We start from the raw sequence: 21,448 nt of genomic DNA, 5'->3' as shown, positions 1-21,448 counted from the left end.
GATTAGTCTAATTCCTTTTCTTTATGAGGGTAATAATAAAAGGCAACAAAAATCTCTCATGGTAGAATAGTACCATAACATTGCTACTTCAAAAGAATGATTCCCATAGGAGTTATACGTAGGCAATTACAGCTTTTAACAGCTTTATTTACTCAATGTGTTCTAAAGGCATCCTGAGGGCTATCACATTATTCCAATCCATAGAATTAAGGAAGCAGATAGACAATACAGTCCAGTGGACAAAGTACCAGCCAGGGAGTCATGAATCTGAAATTTGTGACCTTGCAAGTGTGACTTCAATCAATGCATTTAGACTCTTCTTTCTGTGTGCTAAATAGAGCCAAATGTTGATTAACCTAGACATAAATATTTTGACCCACCAGATACAGTTAACAAAAACTTATTAGAGGTATACTTTACTTAAAGAAAATCTACCTTACAACAGTCTAAAGTTACAGAAATAATACATTGGGAAGGTGGTACTTTTAATGCTATCATTTTTTGCATCGTGATATTGACTTTCTCATTGATGGAAGGCTTCAAGAAGAGTCTAGGTGATCATTTACTGGGAACATAGAGTGAGTCTATGCTTTAGGTTGGGCTTTATCTAGCACTGAGAAGTCCCTTCTGGTTCTGAATTTCTGTGAATCTAGAATGTTTTTGCTCTACACCAATACAAATACAATAAAATATTGATAATTCACTCTAATATGGTCATAGTAAAATGTAAGAAAACATTTTGTAAAGAAATATGCTTTATTTCAACAGATTTACTTGAAAGGGTAGATGGATGGATGAATAAATGTGTGATTTTGAGTATATGTACTAACAATGACATGTAATGTGAGCTCATATCTGAGAATATTACAAATGCTTTTATAAATAGATAAGAATAATTTGTAATGATAATATTTGTTATTTTACCGTAAATACTGCTAGACCTATCTTAATTAGCATATTTCTCTTGATTTTTACTATGAATTTACTATGAATTATAAAGAAAAAAATTTGAGAAAAGAGACACCATATTTACTTACTATTTTTTCTTCTCTTGGTATTTCCATGAAATCTATATTTCAGAGGATTATTAAAATTTTTTTGAATCTTAGTCCTCTGTTTTCTTTGGTAATTTGCATTTGAGATTCTCACGCATCCTTGTTAGACAATAAACTCCTCAAAATTCTTTTTGTGAATTCCAGTTTATATACCCTACAATGTCTATCACATCATTGATGCTCAGTAAGTATCTAAATGATTGAATGTTAAAATATTGTGATTTGTCCAGCATGACAGCAATCAGTGGCAAAATTAAGTAGAATTTGATCACAGACTATCTAGATTAGTGGTTCCCAAACTTTTTTGGCCTACTACCTCCTTTCCAGAAAAAATATTATTTAGCCCCCTGGAAATTAATTAAAAAAATTTTAATAGCAATTAATAGGAAAGATAAATGCACCTGTGGCCATCACTGCCTCCATGGATCACTGCAGCACCCACCAGGGGGGTGGTAGCTCCCACTTTGGGAATCATTGATCTAGATTCCTGACATTTAGAGTGCTATAATCATTAAGTGCAAGGTACTGTGCTAAGTGTTAGTAATAGAGTGAAGAAACAGGGTTTTTCTTGTCTTTGATCTATGGATTTACCCAAACTGTACTTTGTTGTACATTGTTAATAGTTCTCTGAGATTTCCTTTTGTTACTTTTTATAGTATAGTGTTTAGATTTTAAAAAAATTATTTGTCATGTTATTCTGGACATCTGTGATCTTAAATGATCTTTGCATATCCTTTTTCAATGTCAATCACTTTGGTTTGTTTAGAATACATATATTTATTCAAAGTTATTGTCTTTTGCTTGCTTCAATCAGTTTTTATTCCACTTCTGTATTTTTGAATCTCCATCTCACATTTCCTTTCTCAGAAAGTCAGCCTCTTTGGTGAAAATATCTACCAAATATTCCAATTTGTCTTCATTAATTCTAATTTAAGAGCTTTGATTTCTGATCTTAATTTCTATTTCTTTTTGGTCATTCTGGAATTTCTTGTGGTATGTCTTCTGGTGGTATTTTTTCTGGGCTTTCTTCAGGATTCCATTTTTGAGAGGGGATTTTTTGTTCATTTACTTTAAATGTAGTATGGTGAATAGAGAACTGGTCTAGAAGTCAGAAAGATCTCTGTTTGCATTCCACCAGTGACACATGGAATGGGTGATACTGGGCTATTCATTTAACCTTTTAGAGTTGTAGACAACTCTCTGTAATATTGTAGAGAACGTCTTAATCTGTATTGGTAAAGTTTCTTCACTGAAGAGTTTCCTATATTAATAAAATAAAAATTCTTGTTTTTTTCCCTAGCCTATCCTTTCCCCCCATTATAAAATACTTGTTCAAAAAAGAGTTGTCTCCTTCCTTCCTTCCTTCCTTCCTTCCTTCCTTCCTTCCTTCCTTCTGTCTCTTATACANAACACTTAAAAAATAAATTTGTTGAATTGAATTAAAAAAATGAAATAATATCTAAGAATATTAAAAAAAATACTTATACTTGTTTAAAAAACCCAGAACCTTACTAGATCATGCTTCTTAAACAAGAGCAAGCAGAGTTTGTCTTGGAGACAAACAAAATTACTGAGGAAATACCCCATTGCAAATACAATTAAGAGATCCTTAGCTACAAGATAATGTGTGCTTGTGATGCAGACCTCTATGATATCCCCTTCCTTTCCTTTCCCTTTCCAATCTCTCTTCTCTTTCCCTTTGTAAGATTATTTTTTCCCTTCTTTCCTTCTTCTTTCTTTACCTTTATCCCTTTTCTTCCCTCCTTCTCTTTCTCCTTCCTTCCTTCCTTCCTTCCTTCCTTCCTTCCTTCCTTCCTTCCTTCCTTCCTTCCTTCCTTCCTTCCTTCTTTTTAAGTTTTACTCATTTTCCTTCTGTCTTACTGAGACCTTACTTAGGTTTTATCTGCTTGGATACTAGTCCTATACTTAGCTTTTCTCCCTTGGAGTATTTTTTTTTTTGGTCTTTTAATTTGTTCCCAGTAGACTGTATCTAACTTTCTTGGTCACTTTTTGTATTTAGTAGTCTGCTATACGTAGTAATGTTGGGCATATTTAGTATTTGGGGTCCTGGAAACCCAGCTGTCTCCCTACCCAGAGTAACTCCAGTGCAAGGGGCTGATCTCAGGTGATACCAGTTCTAACTGTGCTCCAAAGTCTCCCCCTACCCCAACCCCTCTTGCTAGTTTCCTTCTCTTTGTGCAAAACCATTATCTTTGGGATGAGGGTGGGGATGTAGAAAGAGTCATTGCCAGAAACAATCTGAGTGGGAGCCCCCATATAGACACTCTGATCACAATCAGCCAGGTGGTATGTGCTGGCTGCACATGCAATAGGACAGTGAGTTGAACATGCAAATATTTCAGTTCTCTAATGTTAATTTATGAAATATTTGCATCGTTCAGTGTTTTTGTTTTCTTATCTTAAAGATTCAGCTTTAGTTACTCTCCTCTTGAATACCTATTTCCCTTTTTCATGATTTTGATGTTTCAGAGGCATGTATAGAATAATTACTGTATATCATCTTGGCAATCATGTGATTCCTATTCTTGAGTTATTAAATAGCACAAACAATTGCTTTTCCTTTTATGTCCTTATATAAAATTATTTATGTAATCTTTATATAAGTATAATTGTAATTATTTTATTACTTTCTATCAAAACAAAATAAGGAAAATACTTCTAAGGTCACACCTTGTTTACCTAATTTTATTTGAAGGGTTTTTTTACTTTGGGGGTACGGAAATTTTAAAAATATACTTATGGTAGAAGCACTACCAGCATTTTAGCTATTGCAATTCTATTAAAAAATTAGATTGAGTGTGATGGCTATAAATAGGAGAACCTTTTTAGTCATCTGCTTTTGAAAGTGGTTTAATAATTCCATGCTGAGTTTTCTTTCAGCAGATTTAATGAAAATCAGCATGATGCTGCAGCAGCTAGTATTGGACTCTACTACAATCTTCATGTGTTTCATAGTGAGAGAGATTAGAATAGCATCTCATAAACTCATATTAATGATTCTATATTCTTCTTCTGAGGCAGAAACTGACACAAGTCTTTATGAACAATTTCTCCTCCTCTGAAGGGGGCCCCTGTTTTCCTTGTTCACTACTGTAGTGCCTTGGAACAAGGAATTGCTAAATAGCAGTTTTGTACCCTTTTTCCTGGCTTATTATGGATGTCAGTATTCTGTTTCTCTGGGGCATTCAGAGCAGGAAGTAAGGATTTGATTTGCAGCCTACTGTGAAAATTTATTAATTCAAAAGAATCTGTCCAAAAAATTTTTTGGCTAAGACAAGAATAGCATACCCTACATCAATGCTATTATTTCTTGATTTTCATAGGGATGAGTAATATACAGGAATATTTTAGTCATAAAATTATTTCTATTTTTTCTTAAACATAAACTATGCTACGAGAAGTATTTTTTAGAAATAGTGCAATTCTCTTTTCCCCCTTGTATTTCTTGATTATTTAAAAAAAGAGTCTCACCTACAGACTAAATTTGTAGGATCACCTATTTAGAACTAAAAAAGACCTTAGAGATCATCTAGTTCTCCCCATTGTGCAGCTGAGGAAACTGAGGTTAAGAGATAAAGTAGTCTCCCTAAGATCACAAATGGCATAGCTGGTTTTCTGACTTCAAATTTTACCACCCTATTTCTCTTATTTTTTCCAATATTCTGTTTAACTCTCTAAGGCTATAGGCGATATAGATATTCATTAGTTGAGGGAGTTTCCTCCAGAGAGTGCTGTAGACCAATGAAATCACACAGCTGAACACCATCAACAAAAATCTATCTTATCAGTTCTTTCCTTAATCTTTTAAAAAATCAATGTACTTTTAGAATTTAATGTTAGCACATACTGTTTTATCCTGTAGGTTCTCAAATACTTAATTCAAATATTTATTGGAGCTTTGAGATGTCCCCATGTGTTAATTATTTTCCCTTACGACTGGTCATGGCAGTCATGATAGACTTAATCTATATAAGCTTCAGACATTTGATAGAGAACATCTGGAATTAACAGTAACTTAGAATGAAGTACTCTGTCACCCTTTTGGATAATTTTACTCAATAAAAACTTAAGTTAGCTAAGAAGGTGGAAATTTTAAAGTAAATTTTAAGGAGACCTGAGTCTAAAAAAATGAAATTTCTGGTGATCTTATAAAAGGCTATGTAATCAGGAGTAATGAAATAGCAATATATTCCTGTAAAACCTAGGATTTTCTCCTGTAGTAGACACTAGAGTGGCTTGTTCTTAATACACATTTCAGATGGAGGAGCTCCTTATGGAACTCTTTATGAGTTGATTATTGGGATGCTAGCAAGAAATGTAGGGATTTAGGATCTAGGAACTCTAGTAGGGAGGAGTTAGGAAGGGAACGTGTTTAGGTTTGGGGGTTCACTCATTCTTTAGAAAAGGAGCAAATTTTTGAAATAGTTTTTCACTGACTTTAACAGTGCAACTCTTGTATATGTTATAATGTGATTATATTAGAAAGCGAAGAAGTGGACTGTGGGTAAAGGCTTGTAGACATTTGAGGCTTAGCTAGAGTAGACTTGGTTCTCTCTTCTCTTTTGGTGTTGCATGTGGCCTTGACTGCCATGTCTTCAGGTTGAACAATCAGTCAGTCAAGAGTTAGTATTTCCATAGTAGTTTCATGTACTCCATTTCTGTTTGGTATATCCAAGGAGGGGCCTGAGTGATAATAATGTGCCATGTTGATTCTGATTTGGCCTTAGAGCCATGAATCTGATTCTTCATGGCCAAGATCACTCCTCCATCCCTGGGGAGGGTTGCTTAACATCTTTGTGAGTACCTTTGTGAGATACTGTGACAGATTGTGTGGGCAAACCTTTGGTTGGAAAAAAAACTTTTAGATTTCTTAACAAATGATAAAATATTTAAAAGTACTACTTCAATAAAAGAAGTTTTTCATCTTCAAACCTAGGCAACATTAAGATTTATTAAGAATCTGAGTTTTTCCCCACATCACTCACATTTCCTAGGCTTATAAAAAGACAAAAATATTTTGTTTTTAACATTCCATCTCCAATTTATTGGGTGTTCATAGGATTTAGAATTGAAAGGTTTCTTAGAGATCATATAGGCCAATATCTTCATCTTCCAGGTGAATGTTGGAATGTGATTAGAAATCCTCATTTGGAAAAACTAAATACTTTCATGTACTTGAACTTATTTTTATGAGACTTTGAATACTTTCTTCATTAGTCTTATTTTTTTCTTTTTCTTATTAATTAATTAATTTGTTCATTCATTCATTCATTTGTTCGTTCGTTCGTTCGTTCGTTTGTTTGTTTGTTTATTTAAACCCTTAACTTCTATGTATTGGTTCCTAGGTGGAAGAGTGGTAAGGGTGGGCAATGGGGGTCAAGTGACTTGCCCAGGGTCACACAGCTGGGAAGTGTCTGAGGCCGGATTTGAATCTAGGACCTTCCGACTCTAGGCCTGACTCTCAATCCACTGAGCTACCCACCTGCCACTCTTTTTGTTTTTTTTTTCAGTTTTTTTTAAACCTTTGTACTTCGGTGTATTGTCTTATAGATGGAAGCTTGGTAAGGGTGGGCAATGGGGGTCAAGTGACTTGCCCAGGGTCACACAGCTGGGAAGTGGCTGAGGCCGGGTTTGAACCTAGGACCTCCTGTCTCTAGGCCTGACTCTCACTCCACTGAGCTACCCAGCTGCCCCCTCTTTTTGTTTTTTTTTAATGTGATGATGATGACAGAAATCTTGAAGAGGTAGTCAGTGGAAACATAGTTGGAATAATTTCTTTATTATTAGTTTTTTTTATTATTATCCTTGTTAGTTGACTCCTTTTTGACAGCTTTGGTGATATAGTTTATTTATGAATAAATCTCACTGGAGGAAATGAATTTTGTGAATACTAAAAATCATCCCTCCCAAAAGGCAAAGAGAATCTTGCCCCTGTTTTAAACAGCTTGGTTTTGGACTTCAGAAGCAAAAAAGAGAAACTGAAGTAAATTTATTTTTAGTGATGACCACATTCCTTCTATGTGTATAAGAAAGTCTCTGGTTGGAAGAAGCACAGAGAAAAACAATAAAAAATTTTAATGGGGATCAACCAAAAATAATCAAAACAACCAGAAACTTTAGCAATGTTTCAGAATATAAAATAAATCCACATAAATCATTAGCATTTTTATGCTATCAATAAAGCAAGAGATAAAAGAGAAATCCCATGGAATATAACTGGAGACAATATAAAATAGTTGAGTCTACTTGCCAAGACAAACGCAGAATGGTATGATTACAAATACAAAACACTTTTCACACAAATAAAGTCAGGTCTAAATAAGTAGGAAAATGTTAATTGCTCATGGATAAGTTGAGCTCAAAATAATAAAAATGAGAATTCTACCTAAATTAATTTACATATTCAGTGAAAAAGTAATAACAAAGTTCATCTGGAAGAATGAAAGGCCAAGAATATCAAGAGAATTAATGAAAAGAAAAAATGAAGGAAAGTGGTATATGATTGCAATGGAATACCATTGTACTATAAGAAATGATGAACAAGACAAGAATAAAAAATCTTGGAAAGCCATAAATAAAGTGATGCAAAGTGAAGTGAGCAGAAGCAGGAGAACATTGTACAGAGTAACAGCAATAATTTCCTCTGTGGATTTTTCTTTAGTATAAGCGATATATGTCTTTCATAAGATGATGAATATATTGAGTCCTGCCTATACTGGAATACACAAAACCATATTTGACTAAGGTATACAGGGACTATCTAGAAAAATGGAGTAAGTTTGAAAAGGTGTGGAAAATGGAGGAATTGGAGCTATTTAACTGTGTGAAATTATCATGAAGTTTGGCTAAATTGTCATGCATGTACGACCTAAAAATTTTTGTAGATTCCTTTGGAGAATTGATAAATACTTTGAAATCCTAGCATCTAAATCTAAACTAAAAACAACAATGTTCTGATAAAAGTCTACAATTACTTTTATTTTCTCAGTGTGAAAAAGGAAAGTATTTTAGTCTAAAAAGGAGATGGTGAAATTCTATTTTTGTTTCATCCTGTCTTTTCTTAAAAAAATACATAATTTGCTATCACATTCCTCATTATTGTTCTTTTGATTTTTCTGAGATTAGACAAATACTGTATTATTTCTCTTTTTCTTTCCATTAGAAGATAATTTCCCCACGTAAAAGGAACCCCATGAATTTGTACCTCTAAATCCAAACTCCTACTGATTTTCAGTAGTCATCCAGAGAATACAACTGGTTCAAAGCAAAGACATTTATTGAAATGCCATCGTAAGAAATGTAGTAACAAACATTTTTTCCCTATTTGTGTATAGATATAGCCAGCCCAGAGACTCAAAGCAGCTTTGGTGTGCTCTCTTAGGATTATGTTCAGAGTATTTCTGAAGTGGCCAAAAGTAGAGGTACAAGAAACTCAAAACTTCTTTAGAATCAAGGCACTATATCAAAGCACATATTTTATTAAATAGAATAAGAAAGCTAAAAAATTTCTCTCATTACTGGGATTGCCGAATTGTTTACTTACATACTGAACACTGAAAAGAATCCTAAATTTCCCTGGATGTTGAGAGTAAAAATAAAGCTAGCTTTTAACACTGAAAGATTTTCTTCAATGCTGTCTGCTTCCACCTCTTGCTCCAGTATAAGTCAGAAGTAGATAAGAGAGTCAGAAAAATGCAAAAATGTTTTATCACTTTGATAAACTTGATGGATCTTGCGGAAAACATTTTCAAAGAAAAGCATAATAATTCTCTAACCACTAGGACAAAAGAAACAGATTGCAATTCTAATGATAACTATTTGTAAGAACTTTCTAATTACTTCAGAATATGGTTTTTTATTTTTAGAAAATTAGTTTGCTCATTGTAATGAACCCATATCCTAATTTAGGAATACACTTACCCTTGTTGCTTAATTACAAAATTAACATTAACAGTGGATTTAAAAAAATAAACTTTCACATTTGAATAATTCACGAGGGTTTTAAGACCTTTCATAGTCCTTTGATTGGCTGCATAGAAAAATTTCACAGCCTAAACATTTGTCAACAGTTCACCAACATGCAGTGTAAATGTGTGATTGCATCTGTCTCTTCATATTTAATCTCACTGAACCCACTTAGGGGGCATTTAGTCTACTGATGTTCAGATGATTTAATTAGTTAAGTTTCAATAATGTGTTCATGGGAAGATAGACTCCTTAGCATATGCATGTGATTAGACTGAAGGCACAGCATTATAATTATTTTTGATAGTTTACTACAGTGTAGTAGATGAACTGTGAATTAGGTAAATTTAATGTGCTTTAATTTTAATTCATGGGGAATTTTTCTTTTTACTTTGTATTTAAAAACCATTTTCCAAATTACTTTTTTAGTTAACATATAACCTGAAGACATTGTCATTTTTATTCTTCTAATGGCTTTATTTTTATTGATTTATTTATTTTTATTCACTTAAATTTCTGCTTGTACCTTTGACACAATATTTTTTTAGTCCCACATTGTAGATGAAAGCCATGATCAAAAAAAAAAAGTGAAAGTAATATTGTGGTAAAAACTCTTAGTAAACAAATATAAGAACATTGTAAAGACATTGATGATAAGAGGAAGACACCTTGTTCTGTGAAGTCTTAATGTGTGCATGTAAATCCTAATTTATGTCTTCTACTCTATTCTATTATTTCTAAGTATTAGTCTTACTGTCACAATTCCAGAATATTTTTTAGGAATAAGGGGGAGAACACCAACACAGTCAGAGACAAAGGGAAAGCTCTCTGGCATTCTAGAGTCAGTTCTAGACCACTCCTTGCACTTCCGCTATTGGGTTCCTATTTCTTCACTCCAAACCCACAAAGTCACATTCTACCAGCATTTGCTGAAGCACACAATTCTTGCCTTAATCTCAGAATGCGGGGAATATTAGATAACCTCTCTCAAACATTTTTATTTCTGTATTCCCATCACCCTACCTCAAAGTTCTTGGTGTTTTTGGCTGGAATTCAATGATTTGTTGATTTTTCCCTAAGTTCTGATAGAGTAAATATTAAATATCTTTATCTCTTCAGGCAAAATTTAATTTCTTTGAAAAGCAGTTCTAAAAAAAAAGAGACAAGAATTTTGACCTTGAAATATATGGGCAGAATTTAAAAATAAAAACACCAAGATCCTCAGGATCATATGGTCTATGAGACAAAGGGGGACCAAAGAAATTTTGGAGTGAAATAAAGGAAATTATGTTCATAATAAAAATGAAAGTTATAAAAATAGTGATTATATTTTATTTTATGTTAATATAGTAGAAGTAAAACATTGCAAGCACATCAGTTTTCTTTGTGAACCGCTTTTAAACATCACATGGTATGGCATCATTCTATGAAGGGTAATTTAAGAAATCCTATAACAGTTTCCTTATATTCCATTTTAAACTGAATTGATGTTACAACCTAACAATGATGGCAAACCTTTTAGAGGACCAAGTGCCAGGCTCCCCCCTTCCCATTGTCCCCCAGACCCAGTCCTGCGACCACGCCTCCCAGATCGTGTGCTGTGTCCCTCCCCCCCACCTGCTGGCTATCATCCTCCCCCCCTTTACACAGGGGAGGGAGAAAGAAGTCCCAGAGGACTGCTGGGTGGAGGGGTGGGTAAAGTGAGGAATGTGCTCAGCAAGTATAGCAAGGAGAGGGGTAGGGGAGTGTTCAGAGTGCTCTGCTCCCCTCTAGCTCTGCTGCTGAAGAGCCACTGACCTTACCTCCTGTGCACTCCCATTGGGCTCCTCAGACATGGTGAAGAGGGGGAGGGGAGCAGCGTGCCTGCCATCTCTGGCATCCATGCCATAGGTTTGCCATCACTGGCCTGTAATGCTGAGGTTGTATTGTTTTGTTTTGTTTTTTTGTGATGACCATTTAGAACATAATTATTTCAGTCTCTTTAGATTCTAACCAATTTTCAAACTCCAATTTTGAGAGTTCTGCTGCCTATATCTTTAGACTAAAAATAAAAGTTTGCAGTACCAAAGGCATATAGACAGAAATGGATTTTTTGCGATATTATTATTAAGGTGAGCATGGCATTATTTATTAGCCCAGCAACAAAAATAAATCAAAAAAAGAGGAAAGGGACCCATATATACAGAAATAAGTACAACAGCTATTCTCATAGTGGCAAAGAATTGGAAACTGAAGGAGTGCTCATCATTTGGAGAATGGCACATCAATACAATAGATACGACTATGCAATAAGAAATAATGAAGGGATATGGGAATAAGGGATTGAGAATCCTGCTATCTAAGTAGTCTCCCTCTCTGACCCCTGTTGATAATAACATTTTCAGGGGCTACATGTATCACCTCTCTCTATAAGAATTTAGACATTTTAACCTTGTTAGTCCCTCACGATTGCATGCTCATGTTTACTTTTTTATGCTTCTCTTGAATCCTATGTTTAGTATGTAAAATTTTCTCTTCAGCTCTGCTCTTTACATTAGGAATCCTTGGAAGTTCCCAATTTCATTAAAGATTCCTTTTTTAACCCTTGTAGGATTATATGCAATTTTGCTAGGAAAGTTATCCTTGGTTGTAAGCACAGTTCTTTTGCTTTCTGGAATATCATAAATTCTAAACTCCTTTATGATAATAACTTCTAAATTTTATGCTATCCTGGCTATGGTTCTTTAATACTTCAATTCTTTCAGTTCTTTCTTTCTGAATGAACACATTATTTTTTCTTTGACTTAGAAGCTCTGGATTTTAACTATCAAGTGCCTGGGAGTTTTTTTTTTTAAACCCTTAACTTCTGTGTATTGGCTCCTAGGCAGAAGAGTGGTAAGGGTGGGCAATGGGGGTCAAGTGACTTGCCCAGGGTCACACAGCTGGGAAGTGTCTGAGGCCGGATTTGAACCTAGGACCTCCCATCTCTAGGCCTGGCTCTCTATCCACTGAGCTACCCAGCTGTCCCATGCCTGGGAGTTTTTATTTGAGAGTCTGATATCTCTGTTTTATAGTTTCAGTGCAACTAAACTGAAAACTTCCCTTTAGCTTGAAATTCCTCTTCATTTCATTATTGGCTTCTTCCCTGGTCTGGAGGTCATAACTAAATTCTCTGCTGTACTTCTGAGATCAGAGCCACATATTACTTACTGTTCAACTCTGAACTTGTTTCTTGTTATCTACACAGCTAGAACCCCCTCACTACTTCTGTGTGCATATTTTCCCCAACCTAACTTGCAACTGGGTATTGGACACCTGAGCTGATAGATCATATCCGTTCCTTGCCATTTCTTCCTGCCCATGTGATTGCTGCCCCACTGTTCAGTCTTGGCTCTCTTTCATTTCCTGGGTATAGTAATGCTATATATGTAATATACTTCTGGCCAGATCTGCCTTCATTGTCAGCAGATCTCTCTATCTGTCACCTTAATCTACTCTGTTCTGGAAATATGACTCACTGTGACTTTTTCTTGGATTTTCCTATCAAAATTGAGCATGTTTTCTAGATCTTTGTAAAGGAATTGTATTGGGGAACTAAGCTGTATTTCTTGATTTTATACCCCATTTATTTGAATTCATACTCCCCCTTAGACTTTTACTGACATCTTGACTTTTCCTGACCTTTGTCCATGTTTGGCTTAACCACAAAATATTGATAAGCTAAGTTGTTAATTTATTATTACCTCATCCCATTTCTCTTCTTTTTCTAGAATATTTCTTAGAGAATGACCTATGGTCATTGCTTTTTCCTTTCTATTCCTTTTCATCATTTTCATCTTTATTTAGTTCCTACAAAGTATATCTATATCTATATCACAATTTAGTAATAATCAGTAAGCAAACACTTTCTGTGGACAATATAAATATCTCACAGGTTAGAATGGCTATTTGTCAAATGTTTATTGTATCAATTATACTGTTGTGATTAATAAAGTAAAAAGTAGTTTTAAAATTACTTTGAATTTATAGTAGCTTTTGATCATTGTAAATTTTCTTTTTTTCTTAAAAAAGCATTGATGCCTTTTGCTTTTTTATACATAGTCTTTTTCCAATATATCTCTCATCCCAATGAAGTTAGTCAGTCAGTAAACATTTATTAATGCCTACTATTTACTAAGCACTGTGCTAAAAACTACAGATATAAAATAGAAAAAAAGAAAGTCCTTTGCCTTTAGAGGAACACACAAAGTTGGGGAAACAGCATGCATAGAACTATGCCCAAATAATCCTAGCATAAATTGGAAGTGGTCATACTATATATAGTATAACAGAATATAGTATAAATATATACTATTTATATTATATGTGTATATAAATATACATTATTTATATGTGGGATAGATCATACTTTTTTGGTGAGTGGAGGAGGAAGCATAACAGCTGGAGAAATTCAGAAAGGTTAGTCCTTGAGCAGAGTTTTGAAGAGAAGGAGAGATCCTACAGGGCAGAGGTAAGGAGGGAATCCATTCCAGGCAGCCAGTGCAAAGGCACTGAGATGGGAGTTTCTAGATGATGAGATCCTAGGAGCCACCTAGTCCAACTTCCTTAGTTTACAGCTGAAGGAACTGAGGGCCAGGGAGGTTTGGTGAAGTGCCCAAGATAGATGCAGTGTCATGTGAGAAGAACAAGAAGAAAGAAGGCCAATTTGGCTGAACCATAGAGAATGAGAAATGGAGTAATAAGACAAGTTGGAAAGTTAGTATTTGGGCAGATCATGAAGGGTTTTAAAAGCCAAAAGGGACAGCTTATCCTTATCTTTGAGGCAATAGGGAGCTATTAGACTTGATTAAGTGGGTTTTGATTGTGAGTCTAGTTCTATATGATCCCTTTCTGACTGCCATGTTCCAGCAGCCACATGGCCCTGGAACTTTACTCTTCTCTTCTGGACTTCTCACCTTTGAAGATCGCTCTGTTCCTTGAGTCCCTTCTTCTGATTGATCGGTCCCTCTCAGAGCCACCAGTTTACATTTATGGTCATGCTTTCATTGCTTCACAGCCTTTCTGGTCTCCTTTCTCCACCATTCTCTAGGGTTTACCTTCTCTCTCCTGTTTTCAGCTTCCTTTTTATGAGCTGTTTTCTTACATTAGAATATTAACTCTTCCAGAACAGGAATTATCTTTTGTTTTGCTTCGTACTCTTGGTATTTAATACATGGCTTTGCATATAGCAAAGTGTTATAGCATAAAGCAAAAGTGCTAAATACTGGACTGACTGATAACTGGATAATGACTAGCCTAAGTAAGTGCAAAAGAAGAATTATTAAAAGACTGACTTTCAGCTGATGAATATTTTGGGCCACAGTGACCTAAGAAGCAGTCAATCATATAAAATGACCCTCAATCCTCTGGAAGTCCTTAAGTGTTTTTGCCCTGATGTTGGTAGAATGGTAGAAAAGAAGGCAGAACATAATAAACTATGTTTTTTGCCCAACTTTAATTATGAACACTCTTTAGTGTGTGGTAATATATAATTTTAAAGAAAAAGAATTTCTTATTGATAGCAAAGGTGTCCAAATAGCCCTTTTCATGAATACAATTTAAAAAATATTTACTTTTTTTAAACTTATTTTATTTTGGACTTAAATACCAAGTAGAATGAACATTTCCATATGCAAAGTAGAACAGAATAGGAGAAGTGCAAACGAAACTACAAACGTGTTATATAATAGTTGCTTCTCTTTTTAAACTTATAAATCCAAACATAACTTTCAAAACTATTTTGCTTGTCTGTGTTTCCTTCTGTATTTCCTACTATTCTCTTCTGTGAATTTAAAAAAGATGCTTAAAGACCTTATTACCATTCTTTTCTTTTTTTAGAAACTCTGTTGCTATTCTTTCTCATACCCACAGTTAAAAAAAAAAGAAGGGGCATCTGGGTAGCTCAGTGGATTGAGAGTCAGGCCTAGAGACGGGAGGTCCTAGGTTCAAATCTGGCCCGAGACACTTCCCAGCTATGTGACCCTGGGCAAGTCACTTGACCCCCCATTGCCCACCCTTAACACTCTTCCACCTAAGAGCCAATGTACAGAAGTTAAGGGTTTAAAAAAAAAGAAAAAGAAGACCCTTCTAACAAATGTGTATATTGAAACAGAAAAAAATTCCTGCCTTACCCTTGTTTAAAAAAAGTTTTTCTCATTCTGCACCTTGAATCCATCTCTTCCTTAGGAAGTAGCATGATTCATCATTTGTCTTCTGGAATCATGAAAGGGGTCCTATAAAGATATATGGTTCCCTTATATTTCTCTGATTTTTTTGTGGGGTACAGGTCTAGTAGTGTAATATAGTATTATCGGATCAAAAAGTATCCATAATATCTTTAGTGACTTTTTAGACACAATTCTCAATTACTTTCTAGAATTATTGGACTAATTCACAGCTTCACCAACAGAACATTAGTATGTCTTTTTTCTGTACTCCGTTAACAATTGTCATTTTTTCTTTGCCATTTTATGCCACTTTGATAAGTGTGAAATAGAAACTCATACTTGTTTTAATTTGCGTTTTCTAATATTAGTGATCTGGCTGAGATGGCTTGGTTATCATCCTCTGAAAATTATCTGTTTACATTATGGATGTTGTTGTACTAATTTGCATAGAGTCCTAGACCACTAGAAAGCCCTTTCCATGAAATATCCAAAGTGATATTGGAATGAAACACTGGAAAAACAAAATGTAAAAAGCATACACATTGCCAATTGTTTTTATTTAAATTATTTCAAAAGACTTATTTTTGGATAAGAATAGGTGCTTGATTATATCAGGTTTATTGCATAGGCTAACATCACAACTGATAAGGTGATATAGGTCTCCATGGCTCTCCTGGGACGGAGGATGACCTGAGGTGGTTCAGACAGCTTATTAAATAAATTTTAGGAGCTCATTATTCAGCCCCTCCCTTGAATATCCCAAGATATCTTTAGTTGGTGATAGCTATTTAAGAAGTCGCCCATCAACCTATCCACCCTTACCTATCCTGGGGAACATATATGCAGGAAAAGAACTCTTGTTCCCTTCAATTAATTATTAAACGTATTCTATTTAAAAGGAAGACATTGCTTGGGATTTCCAAAGTAAAAGAACATGCAAAAAGCAGCGGCCTGGATGGTATCTCTGATCCAAATTCCAGACATAGGAATACACAGTAATTCTCCTTAATATATAGGAATTGATACAGTATATGAAAAATAAATTTTCACACAATATACAGCTTGATGAGTAACCTTGCTTTGCACTTGTTTTAGACAAGCTTGGTAGATGCACTATGAAACAGGTTCAGGAAGGAGTAAATATCAGAGAGAAATTAAATGGAATTGCTTTAAGGATACTGTTTAGGGTTTTTAATAATCCCCAACTGTCTTACTATATCAGAATACCACTTCTTTGACATTTAATTATGTTTTTCCCCAATATTATTACATGACCTAAAAACCATTAAGCACTATTGTTTCAGAAAAAAAGTTCACCAAAGGGAAATGGAAACTTGCATGTTGGGCATAAATAGTCTGGCTTTTGTGAGTCTTTTGCATTATGAGAAATGACATTTATAACCTTATCATTTTATGGCATTAAAAAAATGAAACAAAGTGGGTGTTAACCAATTGGCACATGGCTGAAAAAATTGTGAAATATGATGTAATGTTCAATAAGAAATCACAAAGGTGAAGCATTTAGAGAAACATGGGAAGACAAATGCAGAATGAATTGAGCAGAACTTGGAAAACAGTATACACAGTGATTAAAATAATCTAAATGAAAGAACAGAAAAACAGAGCCCAATACTGTGTACTTGGGAACATGTGGAACACTGCACCATTCATAGAGGAAATGTTCTTCCATTTGTATTCTGCATTGGATCTTCTTCAGGACAGTGGCAGAATGTTTTGGAGCACAGATTACCCTTCTTTAATGACTTACTTGATATTAATGATACCTGAACAAAATCCCTGAACAAAATTAGCTCAGATGTTCATTATTTCGAGGAATCTTTTTTAAAAATTAAATTAAATTAAAAATTTTTTTAAACCCTTACATTATTGTGTATTGGCTCCAAGGCAGAAGAGTGGTAAGAGGTAGGCAATGTGGGTCAAGTGACCTGCCCAGGGTCACACAGCTGGGAGGTGTCTGAGGCCGGATTTGAATGTAGGACCTCCTGTCTTTAGGCCTGACTCTCAATCCACTGAGCTACCCAGCTGCCCCTCTAGGAATCTTGATAATTTTGACTTTTGAGTAGGATACAGCAAGATATTAAGGGGAAAATCTTTAAGTGACATGTTGCTCTATTGAATCCATTTATCAAATTTATCAAATAAACTTGGAATTTCCACATATTGCAGTCATTTTGGTTTATTTTAGAAGATTATTTTGCAAAAACCTGACTTCTCTTCTAACACTCTCGTGAATGATACTTTTGGATGGGCATATAGATTATTATAATAAAATATTACATAGATAAGAAAGTAGGCATATAGATATATGACTTAAGTCAAATTAAGCCAGGATATATTTTTTAAAGCACCTGGTTTATTTCAGGCACTGTGTTAAGTTCTGAGGAGACATGAAAGACAAAAAGAGTTTCTGCCTTGAAGGAACTCTCAATTTAATGGAGGATAACAGCATACAAACAACTATTCAAACAAGGTAGAGACAAGATTAATTGGACATAATCATAGCAGGAAGGCACTAGCATTAATGGAAGAAGTCAGGAAGCAGAGGGAAAGGAGGGAGAACATTCCAGACAATGAAAATTCAGGGAGAAGATGGAGTGCTGTGAGTGAGTAATAGGAAGGAGACCATATCCTGGATTGTAGAAGTAGAGTACAGGTGGGGAATAAGATATACAAGGACTGAAAAGACTATACGGGGCTAGGTCATGGAGGGTTGTAAAAGGAAACCAAAGAATTTTATATTTGATCCTGGAGGCAATAAGGAATCATGGAGTTAGACTTTTTTTTTTCTTTCTGTCATGAGTTCCTGCCCTTGTATCGTTCTACTTTCTTTCCCCTCTTGAGATATGTTGAGAATTGATCTCTCATTGCCCTGAAAAGTGTATTGCCTCTTGTCCTTCTCTCTTTTGTGAACACTTGGGTTTGATCAGGTTTGCTTTTCCCATCATTATTCTTTTTAATTTTATTTCTCTCACCTCTATAAGCACATTCAGGATTACGATGTTAGAGCTCAAGTGTAGTGGTTCCATTCCCATTTATGGCAAACAGTTTTGTATAATTAGAAAATGTTGTATCCCAAGACTACATTCCCCAGAATTCCTTTAGTATTTCCCCAAATTTCTTTCCTCTCTCCACTATGTTGGGTGTTCACATTATGTATATAGTTTTGTGTAACTCTGCCTCTCTCTCTTTTCCTCCTGTGTGAGGCTGGGAAAGCTGGCTTTACTTAAGCTTTTACTTTTCTCTTTTTATTTTCTTTTACTTCAAGTTATTATTAATAAACTTTATAAAATATAATACTTGGAGTATTTGGATATTAATTTTTAATCTTACAGTTTATTATAAATAGCTCTGCCCATCTTTTATTTATCCATTTTTTCATTTTGGTTTCATTTTTTAATGCCTTTTGTTTGGTACCAATGATTTTTCCTTAAGCTAGCTTTTTTTTCTCCATTGCTTCTTGATATTTTTGAGGCAATATAACTAATGACTTTCCACCATCCATCTCCAGAAGAATGTACAAATGAATATGGAATAGAGCACTGGTCAGTGAGAACCCAGGCTTAGGAGCATGTGCAGCAGACTTTGCCTGGTACCCACTCTGCTATGGATGTTTGGGGCAGCCTACTTGCTGGCATCCTTAATGGAAGGCCCTGCCCGCAAAAGATCTCGAGCAGGTATTTAATGACTTTCTTTTCCATTTACTGAATGGTTAAATCAAAAAACAAAAAAACCCAAAGCAAAAATAAACCTCCTTTCAGATGGCTGCTGAGCCTGTTCTGAGACAAATAGCACAAATATTCCATGTGTCCCTTTTATTTGGTGGCCAGTGAGGCATGAACTACTATAGGCCCCCAGTGTGGGGATCAGCTTTGGGATCTTATCTTCTACTTGGGCCAACATGTGCCCATAAATACATGGTGCTCTTGGTTTCCTGGCTTTGTGGTGGCATATTCTTTCCTACTCTTAAGTGAATGGGTGTAGAAGATGGAATGGATTAGACTATGGCTCTGTGAGTGTCGAAAAGTCAGAAGAGCTAACAGAGGACCAGGTATTTGGATTAGATTTGCTTGTGGCTTTGGGAGAGGCACAACCCCAAGGAGGAACCTGAAGGATCCAGCTTGGCAGTGAATCCACCTGGAAGCTGAATCACTGTGTGCTTTAGCGAAAGAGTGACTCCTTTAATCAGCTGTCACACCAGAAAAAGAACTTGGTGGGGTAAATGTTTAGTAGCAACCTCTTTAAATTGAGTCCACTCTCCCCAGAGATGGAGGTGGTAGAGGAAAGAATGTGCCTTGGTTTAGGGGGATGTATTTGTACTTATGTTAAGGTTATATTTTCTCAGTAAATATCCATATGTAAAAACTAATTGATGTTAATTGTTTATTACTGATATGTGGAAGATATTAATTGAGTAAATTGTAATGAGGTCCTTAGCAGTGATATAGGAGAGGCTACACTATAAAGGCTTGAGCTGCAATAGAAGAATTCCACCATTTCTCAGGGGTGCCACTAGAACCTTGAGGGTAAAACAATGCCAGCTGAATTCTGAAGTACAACCTGCTAATGGTCATGTGGGTTAGGAGCATAAATCTGGAGTCTCACTCCTTACAAGCCTGTATTCAAAACTCTTGTTCCTTTGGCCAGTGTCTCTCCTCTTGGTAAATAAGTAAAGTGTTTGCTGATTAAGGCTCTTTTAGGAACCTCATTATGTCAACTGATTTACATAGATTAAACTTGTATGATATGTTATAATTGGTGTCAATATCCTTTCCTTTATCTAGTTGCCAATTTTCTATAACAGTAACTTATTTAAGTAGGTCAAGTTAAAGTTATTTTCAGTGCATCCAATATCTTTTTCTCATTTTTATTCTTCTAATTTTGAAATAATTTATGCTATCTAAATCTGAGTCTGGCCCTCATTACAGCAAGACAATTATTTTACACTTCCATAATGGATTTTATTTTCAAGTTTCCACATCAGATATTTCAAACTTTCTTTTTTCTCTTTTAGCTTCCCTCAGTACTTCCTTCTCCATCCTTTAAATTAATGTCCTTGCCTCATATTTTCCTGAAAAAAAAATCAGTTATTTCAGTTTCTGACAGAGATAACTTTTCTCCTTGCAGTGGCCAACCCTTCTCTCTTCGTGTACTTTTTAAAAAATATTTATTAATATTCATTTTTAACATGGTTACATGATTCATGCTCCTATATTCCCCTTCAACCCCTGCACTCCCCCCACCCATGGACGACGCACATTTCCACTGGTTTTAACATGTGTCCTTGATCAAGACCTATTTTCAAATTGTTGATAGTCACATTGGTGTGGTAATTTCGAGTCCACATCCCCAATCATGTACACCTCAACCCATGTGTTTAAGCAGTTGCTTTTCTTATATGTTTCCTCTCCTGCAGTCCTTCCTCTGAATGTGGGTAGCGTCTTTACCATAAATCCCTCAGAATTGTCCTGGGTCATTGCATTGTTGCTGGTACAGAAGTCCATTACATTTGATTTTACCACAGTATATCAGTCTCTGTGTACAATGTTCTTCTGGCTCTGCTCCTTTCGCTCTGCATCAGTTCCTGGAGGTCTCTACAGTTCACCTGGAACTCCTCCAGTTTATTATTCCTTTTAGCACAATAGTATTCCATCACCCGCATATACCACAGTTTGTTCAGCCATTCCCCAATTGAAGGACATACCCTCATTTTCCAGTTTTTTGCCACTACAAAAAGCGCAACTATAAATATTTTCGTACAAGTCTGTTTATCTATGATCTCTTTGGGGTACAAACCCAACAATGGTATGGCTGGATCAAAGGGCAGGCATTCTTTTATAGCCCTTTGAGCATAGTTCCAAATTGCCATCCAAAATGGTTGGATCAGTTCATAACTCCACCAGCAGTACATTAATGTTCCAATTTGGCCACATCCCCTCCAGCATTCATTACTCTCCCCTTCTTTCATTTTAGCCAATCTGCTAGGTGTGAGGTGATACCTCAGAGTTGTTTTGATTTGCATTTCTCTAATTATTAGAGATTTAGAACACTTTCTCATGTGCTTATTGATACTTTTGATTTCTTTATCTGAAAATTGCCTATTCATGTCTCTTGCCCATTTATCAATTGGGGAATGACTTGATTTTTTATATAATCAATTTAACTCCTTGTATATTTGAGTAAATAGACCCCTGTCAGAGTTTT

The 21,448-nt window shown here is 35.2% G+C and overlaps 1 protein-coding gene across 1 annotated transcript in view; it reads left to right on the top strand.

The window, feature by feature from the left end:
* STPG2 (sperm tail PG-rich repeat containing 2) overlaps positions 1-21,448 on the top strand; it is a 624,910-nt gene that overhangs the window by 193,617 nt on the left and 409,845 nt on the right. The window lies entirely within an intron of this gene.

The sequence above is a fragment of the Gracilinanus agilis genome, chromosome 6, assembly GCF_016433145.1.
Source record: "Gracilinanus agilis isolate LMUSP501 chromosome 6, AgileGrace, whole genome shotgun sequence".
Lineage (NCBI taxonomy): Eukaryota > Metazoa > Chordata > Mammalia > Didelphimorphia > Didelphidae > Gracilinanus > Gracilinanus agilis.
Note: the sequence above shows the minus strand (reverse complement) of the source record. Positions and strands in the feature narration are given on the sequence as shown.